The sequence below is a fragment of the Malurus melanocephalus genome, unplaced genomic scaffold (assembly GCF_030028575.1).
Source record: "Malurus melanocephalus ecotype Western Australia unplaced genomic scaffold, MMel_1.1 scaffold_16, whole genome shotgun sequence".
Taxonomy (NCBI): Eukaryota; Metazoa; Chordata; class Aves; order Passeriformes; family Maluridae; genus Malurus; species Malurus melanocephalus.
Window position 1 is genome coordinate 1,497,258 of NW_026623248.1, and position 10,230 is coordinate 1,507,487.

Below are 10,230 nucleotides of genomic sequence, written 5' to 3' on the forward strand. Positions count from 1 at the left end.
TCCTTTAGGAAAAAGATAAAGTTGAATGATCACTTTGGACCCCAGCATTTTTAAGCTCATTTGTGTTTTAATCTCACTTTTCGGTGTGTTGAGAACCTAATTCCTTTCCACAGTTGTGGTCTGAGGAAAACTTGCCCTTTTTTTCTGCAGACTACCCAAAAATTAACCCATACAGTGTGGAAGTGTCTTCCCCATCACCACGAATGAATGATCATTTTCCGCCCTAAAAATGCTGGGCAAGGCTTTTAGAATACAATCAAGGAATAATATCTTATTTGCAACTACATCACAAAAACCACAATGTAACTTAGCTGAAATAATTATCTTTGTCTTACATGGTTAAGAAATCAGGATCCAATCCAGGTTAATAAGGCTAAAAATGTTTAAAGACTGCTGGGCCAACATCTACATCAATTTTTAAATACATGGATCCACACTAAAACTTCCTAGATGCCATCCAGGTCCCCAGGACTAATATTTCACATTGGCTGTCTTTTTCCAGAGTTACATAATAAGAATATGCCATAATAAATTATGTGATTAAGGTGTAATATGGGGTTATCTGTTAGTTCTTTTTTTATTATTATACTTGTTGACCTCCTCACAGCTATCAGCTTCAGAAACTCCCATTCACAATAGAAGCACCTCAGTAACCTGCCTGAGTCCATGATTTCTTCAGATGTACCTCAATGAGCTTTTTCAAAATCCTCTCCTGCTGTCAGCTTAGTAATAACTTCATGAGTTATTTTATTTTTCTCTGAAGAAAATGCTTCTGAAGACCAGCAGGTTAAATGCAAAATTGAGCAAATTAATGCCAGCATTACAAATCTGGAGTTCCAGCTGCTTTTCTCAAAATTGCCCTCAATTTCCTGCCTTTTCAGATCATTATTTCTTATACRTGCATCATCAGATCATTATTTCTTATACATGCATCATTCTGTTCTTATTATTATTATACAAAGAGAAGAAAATGGAGGTGGCTGAGGATAAAAAGAAAAGTTAGTGACTACATCCCCTGACCTATTTATGTATGAGCAGGTCCAGAGTGGTCTCCAGACATCCACAGCACACAAAGGCTGTAGGTTCCTCCAGAGAGCAGCTTGTGCTGTGGCAGTGAAAGCAGATCAGCTTATCCTCTTGCTAACCAGGAGACCTCCAGATTTCTGGTTAGCAGACAAAGGGAAAACCCAGACAAAAGCTGCCAGGACTGACAGCKCTGGCTGGCCATAGACTCCTGGGGGCTACCTCTCCGTAACTTTTACAAAGGACAAAAGATCACCAAAGAATAATTTCTAACAGAAGTGAAATATTTTAATGATGAACATCATAAAACCAACTGAAATACAAATTTTTTACTTCATGAGAGGATTCTGCTTTAAGCAGAATGACATTAAACGTTGAAAAGGTTATAAAGAGTACCCATCAAGTTTCTGTGGAACAGTAGCAACTCTTACTGAAGCTCTGAAGTCCGGAGACACAGGACTCTRAAATGCTCAACTGATGGAAATGACACCTCAAACATACCGGTACAAAGATCACATGGAAGGGATGYCCTTGATGACCTCTGAATTTGGCTTAAATTAATATCCTGATGAGTTAAGACTAATCCAAAATCCCACATAGTAAGAACAAGTGTGTGATTTTCACAATCCAGTCACACAGCAAAAGTGTCATGCCTGGTCCCGCAGTTGTATCTTTGAGACAGAATGTGACATGTTGTCACTAAGATCACTCGTTAAGAGAAACAGTGTTTCCCATTCTTAAAATCTGAACTTTATTAATTACTAATAGTGCATCCTTTTAACAGAGTAACATAAAAACCCCCAAACAACAAACCACAAAATCAACTACACAGAAACACAGCATCAATTCAAGAGAAAGACTTTTTGGCACAAGTGCATCCCCATAGTTTGTTATTCCCAGTTCAAAGGTAAATTAGCTTTTTTGCACTTTTCAAATTTCAAGGCTCTGACACTACCCCAAGCCTGTCACTGATGGGAACAATGAGGTAGAGCAGAACAACACATTTTAAATCTTGGCACTTTCCAACGCTGACAGGCCCCATGTCAGAATCTTATCCAGTGAAATAAAATTTGTTTCCTCTGATGTTTTCACAAGATGATGCACCCGAGCCTCTCAGTGTTCCTCCTCAAACAGTAATTATTTATCCCACTCGTACCCCTAATTAATACATAACAAYTAAAACCATGTAATAATCCAAGTGGGATATGACAGAGTATCTAAATGTAGGCTCAACTGAGTTCACCCTTAAACGAAAGAACCAGTGTCCCATAAGCCAATTACTTTTTCCTTATGAACTCTTGGTAAGCAAGGCAGACCTGGAAGGTGATATTTTGTTGAGGAGTTTTGGTTTTTGTTTTCAGTTGGGGTTTTTTTGGGGGGGCAGGGGGAATGGGAAGTTGTTTGTTTTAAACAAAAAGCAGAAAGTATTTTTTTCCAGTTTGAGCAGTGAGGCTGGCTTAAGGATCAGCTAAATCAAGGACACCCAATTTAAAGCCTTCCGAAAGAAAATAAGCTTTTGCAAAGAGATGCTGAGAATAGGGGTTCAGTTAAACCGAACATCTTTACATAAGCATGTTGCTTACCTCTAAAAAAAATCTAGACTTCATAGGAAATGCATCAAGTATCCCTGAGGACTGTATCACTAGTTTCAACTTAYTAGGAGAGGTACAATTGCCCCAGTCCATGCTGAAGCTGTATCAGGTCAAAAATACCCTCAAATTTGATGCATCGTCCTGTATATGTATGTTGCACTTCACTGCACCCCAGCAATAATGATCTCTTGAGCTGCCTTGAAAGGTCATTCCAGGCCAAAATCCCTGCAGGCTACAGGGCGGGGATTTGATTAACTGCTGCCTCCTGATGCATCTAAGTGTACAGTCAGCATTTTCACAGGTACAAACGCAACATCACAGTCACCTGCCTCACATGACACAATAATCCAGAACAGTCACACATGTTTACACCGGACACGTTCACAGCACAATGCTGAGCAAGCTGCAGAAGTCACAGGATCTTGAGAGACAGGGAGCCGAGGTGCAGACAGAGCTCCAGAGGCAGATGAAAGGGGTACAGCACTGGCACCTGAACAGGAGAGGAGACTGCTGGGATTAAGAAGGGGGCAAGAAACCGACGCTGCTGCAGCCATCTGCTGTCCCAGCAGGAGTCCTAAGCTATAAACATTGGAATTCAGGAGAGCACTGCCTGGGAGCAGTATATTCAGTTGCTTCTGAATTTCCAGAAGCACCTCCAACTGACTTCGCTGATTCAGGAGAAACATATCCATATTTTCCCTCATTTTCTTCACTGTCCAAAGAGAAGAGAATGTTAATGCCTGCTATATAAAAATACAAGYGATTCAGAAGCCTTTTAATACTTACACTCTTCAGAAACAAGATTCCAGTGATCCTTCTCACTTTTCTCTGCATCACACCTTCGATCTTCTTTCTGATGCAGAGATGTAAATTCAGGTTGGTTTGCATCTAAAAGCAAAGTGCAAGTCAAGAGTTGCAAGGTCTGCATTCCAGACGTGGCAGCTCAGTAACAACTGTTCCTCTCACCCACATCTTAAAATTCAAACTTCATTCAAGTCACATGATGGTCCAAACGAAGCCAAAATCAAACAAACATTAGGCAGATACAGGGTTTTGGTTTTGGGGCTGGGTTTTTTTTTGGGGGGGAGGGGGGAACATAGGGAAAGGAGGAAGCACAGCTGGAGCAAGGGAAAGGGCAGTTGAGATTTAGCAAAAATGGGTTTGTATTTGCACACTTTCTGTGGAAGCAAACACAGTGCTAGACTAATCTGATACTACTTAGTGTCCAGCAGACAGGGCTACAATGARACTTTCTTCAGAAATTATAGACTCTTACAACTAATAAAAGCCACAAAAAAAAACCAAACCCAGACTTTAGGAGTAGAAGGTGACATGTTAAGGGCTCATTAGCAGAGTTACTAGGCCATCTCTCTGTCTCTTATGAACTGAGAGACCTCAAACCCTACGTCAAAAATTCAGTTTTGTCATTCCATTACACACTTGCTAATAGCTTTGTCATTGTTCCAATAGTTATGGTGAAAGGCTCTTTTTTTCCCCCAGAAGAAACAAACAAATAAAAAACAAATTAAAAAACCCCTGCCAAACAAACAAGCAAACCAACCAACCAACCACAAAAACCACAGAAACAAACCACAAAAACCTCACACACAAAACACCTGCTTCTCATGCCAACACCCAGAACAATTCTGTGGGTGTCTAGGCAAGATCCAAGATGAAAACTTGCATTTTTGACCAAGGATAAAGGGACTGCCCATGTAAAGGTACTACAAGGATAAAATGTCAGTTTTTATCCCTGAGTTTCTGGTTATTACTAGAACATGAAATATTGCAAAATCCAGAGAACTCCCTACTTGAACTAATCCCTTTGTCTAACAGCCTGTGATAAGAGTATTCCAGAGACTTCCCACTGCAAACAACAAAAAGCTCTAGGATTCAAAATCCACATAAAACAAAAATTAGCTGCTAGAGATTACCAAGGCACCGTTTACAGTCAAAATTCCTGCACCTCCCTAAGCTTAGCATTTTGATGGTTGAGCACTTCTGAAGATCTAAGGCTCAACATCAGGCAACACAATGAGGCAAGAATTAGTGAGATCYTTATTATTAGTGGGATCTGAGAGCTTTGAGGAGTCTAAGGTGACAGGCAACCTTCATGATAAACACCTAAATTTCAACTTCTGCTTTTTCAGGCACCTTCTTCAGATTACAGAGATAGTAAATGCATTTTATTAGAGACGGGAAAAAAATAAGGGCAACAAAACCAAAGCAACCAACCAGCCACCAATACTCATATCCAGAGCAAGGAAAGAGAAGTGTTTAAAACGAAATAGAGAACAGACTATTTCATATATCCCCTGGGATTCTGTGTAACTTGAAATAAACACAAATCAGTTACCTGCTGTGTGTTTCCTGGGTCTCTCTCTCAGATGTTGCTGTCTGATGGAGTCTGAGCTCACACTGAAGCTATTTTCATGCTCTGAGTGCCTATAGCGCTTCTCATCTGTATGGACTCTCTGATGCTGCAGCAGAGCCGTGTTCCCACTGAAGTTTTTTCTGCACACGGTGCAGGAAAAGGTTTTCTTTTTCAGATGGGTTTTGTGGTGAGCAACGAGGCTCGAGGTACTGCTGAAGGTTTTCTCACATTCTTTGCACTTGTAGGGTCTCTCTCCTGTATGGACTCTCTGGTGAACCACCAGGTTGGCCTTCCTGCTGAAGCTCTTCCCACATTCTGCACACACAAAAACCTTTTCTCTTCTATGGATTTGCAGGTGGGTCAGGAGCCTGCACTGCCCCTTGAAACCCTTTCCACATTCTGGACACTTGAAGGGTTTCTCTTCCCCGCGCAGTTTCTGGCCATCAGCACCGAGGACGAGTTTCCTGGAGTCCATTTTTTGGTCATCACAGGCTGGACCCCTCTCTGGGCTCTGGGCTTCACACACCTGAGGCAGTTCATCTTCCTTAAGGTCTTCAGGAAAGCCTTTCTCCTCCTCATTGTCCCCCAAAACACAGTCCCCTGATGGAGTAAAGAGACCCATCTTAACACTCCTCTTTCCCTGAGGTATAGAAGCTGCTYCTTATAAAAGAATTCAATTTCTTAGGGCTACCTTCATCTTACACCAGACTCCACTTTCCCAAGGGGGAAGGGAAATTCTGAAGATTGAGACAAGAAGGGGGAGAAAAGCAGCAAACGGAAGAAGAGGAAGGCAAGAAATGTTCCTATTTTCTTCCTTCCTCTTCCCATTTCCTTCCTCTTCTTCTTCCCTTCAAAGAATAGCAAAAYGAAGACTGCCAAAATGAAGGAAAGAGAGGAACATGCTGAAACATCTCACCCATCCCAAATACCTACTGTTAGCTATTTGTCCCTGCAGACTTTGCTCAAAAGCTTTCCAGGCTGCTGAAGTAGCATTAACATTCTTTCAAAGGTAGGCATTTGGGTGGGACAAAAAAGCCCATTTAACCTTTATTAGGCAAAAGCGGCAGGGAGATTTAGGTCTTAAAATGGTCGCACCATCATAACTCGCCACAGTAAGCTCCAGCTATCTTATTCTGATGGCTACATCGTGTATTTGCAGCAGCGATGCATTAACAGAACTAAAAGGATCACCTAAAAAAACTCTTAGCCAAGGTTGATTTTTGCAAGCAGCTGCAGGTGTTTACTATTAAATCAAGTAGACAATTTAGTAATTAGCATCTCTGATCTAGCATTAAAATTCTACTCACAGTTTTAGCACAAATGGTTTGTGTAATCCACTAACAAAACCTAACCAAACCAGGCTTTCTACGTTGGAGATAAAACTATACAGTGCAATTTCAGTCATACCTCTGACACCAAGGAATAAAATACTGAAATAACATGTCCTGCAAGATGCAAAATGCTCTCTAGTTACAAGGACACGACTACCAACATCTAAAAAACAGCAACAAAATAAGGGGACTTGCTGAGAGAGGGAGTCCTCTCTCCTACATGAAGGAATTACACCCGAGAGAGAGCTTTCTTCCCGAGGGATGAAGAAGGCTCTCTTTGCCAGGAGCAGTCATTCCTCATGCTACAACCACGAGGCTGATGGTTCGTCGGGGTCTCTGACAGTGGCATGGGAACCAAAGAACCCTCCATTGCCATCTGCACCCAAAGCTGGACAGTCACACGCTTTGGATGCAGCTCCGCAACTCCCTCAGACCCTCCTCACCTGTGAGAAATCCTGCAAACGGGAAGTGTGCTGGCTGTCCTTTGTGCCTAATGAACAGTATTGCCTTACTTTAAAAGAGGTGCTTGCAAACCGCAGCAGAAAGACACCCAGAACACCAGTGGCAGCCTTGTCTCGGCCTGGCATGGCATCCCGCCCCATCCTGGCATCCCAGAGCAGAGCAGATGGCCGAGAGGAAGGAGTGCCAGCACCACGAGCTGGAGTGCTGCGCTTCCCTGCGGGATTTAACTAGAAAGAGTTCACATCTCACCCGGATATCCTGCTGTGTCACTGCTCCCAGGGCTCTGGACAACGGAAAACAGGGGCTCCATTACTGGCTCCATCTGGAAGAGTAGAGGACACGGAACGTGGAACCTTTCCCAGCAGGGAGCAGCGGAAGGGGCGCGGCAGAGGGGGGTGCAACACACTTCGGAAGCGCCCGGCTTTAGAGGGGCAACCTGCCCGTGCCACCGAACCCCCGGGACACAGARGGCAGCCCTCCACAAATACCTGAAKTCTASTGACTCGYGACCTTCATCGAGACCAGAGTGGCAAGAAGGGCGTTTTCCTAAGCTCAGTCTCCCGGGGAAGCACCGAGCAGCCGTCGAGCAGCGAGCGCCGCTCCCGTGTCCCCCKGCAGCGCTTCCCTCGTGTTTCCGGCCCCGCTTCGGTGCCGCGGGTTCTGTGCCCTCCCGCCCCTGTGCGGGGCCGCTCCGCCCTTTCCTGCTCCCGTGCCTGCTCTCCCGGCCACCTGCTGCTCCCGGGGCTCGGCTCCTGGTGCTGCGAAAGAAACTATCATTGCTAGGCCTGGAAAGGGATGTAATAAATCGGGGCTATTGCTGGAAATGTGGTGGGCTACAGAAAATCCTCACAGATCTGGCCGCCCCAAGGACGAGCACAAACCTTCTCTTTTCTGTGTTGGGGGATGATGCACTGCTAGTCCAAGAGACATCATTACAGAACCATAGAATGGCTTGAGTTGTAAGGGACTTTAAAAGATACTTCATTCCATTCCCCCTGCCACAAACAGGGACACTTTCCACTATCCCAGGTTGCTTCAAACCCCATCCAGCCTGGCCTTGGACACTTCCAGGGATGGGGATGCCACAGCTGCTGTGGACAAACTGTGCCAGGGCCTCACCACCCTCATAGGGAACAATTTCTTCCTGATATTCCATCCAAACCTCCTCTGAGTCAGTGTGAAGCCATTCCMCCTTGTCCTGTCACTCCAGGCCCTTGTCAAGAGTCTCTCTCCATCTTTCCTGTGGGCTCCCTTCAGGCACTGCAAGACCACAGTGAGGTCACCCTGAAGTGTCTCTCCTCCAGGMTAAACAATTTTCTCATAGGAAAGGTGGTCTAAATGTGTTTAGGGAATGTTAAATGTCTGGGTAATTCAGCAGATCCTGGGGACTCTCAGAGGTAAGAAACTCCAAAGGTGTTCTGAAATATATTTCAGTGAGACCCCTGGGCCAGTGCTGGCTTTCCAGCAGTATTCTGATGGCTCACTGCATTTGTTAATAAAAGATTGTGGAGACACTCACAGTCCATATTTCCCAGTTCCAGAAGCCACCTTTGCTGTGCCAGCCTTTTTCTGCCCTGTGGGATCATGGCTGCTCCTTGCAGACCACCTCTGTCCATGCAGAAACCAGTGCCATGGTGCTGCTCTGTGACAGTCATATCCTGCAGCTGAGTGTTTAGGTTTAAATCCCAGCTGCTTTCAGCTGTAGTCACTCCTTGGTGCTGCTCTAAACCAAGGTTATTATTTTGTCTGTCTTCTGGTTTTCAGGGYGTTTTCCCTTATTTGTCAGGATTAAGTTTGGTTTGGTAAAAGCTGGATTCGTTGTGCTTCCCTCCCAACTCAGATATTCTGTGATTTGATGATGTGACCTTGTTTTATGGTGGTCTCAGGTGATGCTCATTGGTTGAGTTTTTCCCAGTCTGCAGKTGTGTGCTTTGGAGGATCAAGGTATTCACAGTAACAGTATTTTGCAATAAAACAGGGTTATTTCCCCTGAATTTCATCATCCRTGATTTAGATCATTGCATTAGACGCTGTTGGTTGTCAGTAGATCTTTGTGCAGTATCTTAATAAATCACATTCTGGCAAGACCTGTTYTTTCTTGCAGGGAAAAATGGAAGCCTAGATTAACTAACTTCAACATATTGGAAGTTGGTAAAAGGATTAATATTCCCAGTATCTAAATGAATCTAGCTTATAGATATTGAAGTGATGAGTGTCATACAAAAATGAATAAAGAAATTAATTATTTTCTTGGCCTACCAGAATTTGAATCGATGATAGCACAATAGCTTGTAAGACCACCAGGTAAAGGAGGTTAAAAAGAGATTTTGAAGAGTTTTCTCACCCATCCATCAAATTCACTAAAAAGAGCAGTGGCTCTTCATGCAAAAATAGTGTCTAACTAATTCAGGAGCCTGTCATAATATATTAGTGGGTTAGAAAACAATGCTGTGGCATTTTATAATTTTAAATTCTTGAGTTTGGGAAACAAATAATGTTCATTCTTATAAAATCCTTTCAAGACTGTGATTCAAATTAGACAAGTAAGTCCATATTGCATGTCCATGCAAGTGTTTTTAAAGACATAATTTTCACTAACTTAAGTAGGAGCCTTGCGTTTCAATTTAACGGGAATATTTTGAGTTCTAACTAAYCCTGCCCCTGCACTGTTTACAGCCTTCCCACCTTGAACTCAAGGTTTTAAAGAGCCTGCTCTGTATCCCAGCATTCAAATCCTTGATGAATCTGATGAATCCTCTCATCTGAGATAACACATAATATAATTTCTCAGGTTAGCACTGAATTGCAAGTAAGTAYTGTGATTTTCTGTCAGGTTTTGCATTAATTTTATAGTATTCTTGCCTCAGCTTATTCTTGATAATGATCATGTGAGATGGTATCAAAACCTTTTAAAGCACAGACTGTATCCCATCTTCAACTCCTCCGTTTTTAACAACGCCTCTCACTCTATTGTAAGAGACAATTTGATGTGACACAATTTGGCTTTGGAATTCCACACTGTCTATTATTCTTTTCCTTTTTAACTGGTATGTGACTGCTGAGTATTGTTCTTGTACTGAAGTCAGGCTCACTAAAAATAGCTCCCAGGTTCTTGTCCTCTYGTATTTCCTCTGTCTTCTACAATCTTGTCCATCTTTCCTGAGTTCTCCATTACATCTACCAGCCCACCTCAACTTGCTCCAGCCGACAGGTGACATTAAAAAAATCAAAATTAAGTACTCTGTAACCTCTTCTCTGTCTTATCTGACCTGAGTTCTTACCCTTTTGATGCTGATATTGTTTTTATTATGTAATTTCTGCTGATCCTTCCAGCAAAGTCACAGATTTTGGTGGGTTCCTTTCTGTTGATTGTCTTCCAATCAACAATATTAAAGAATTATTTTGGACTGGTCTGTGTCCCAGTTACTTTGTTGCTTGGCTGTGGTGG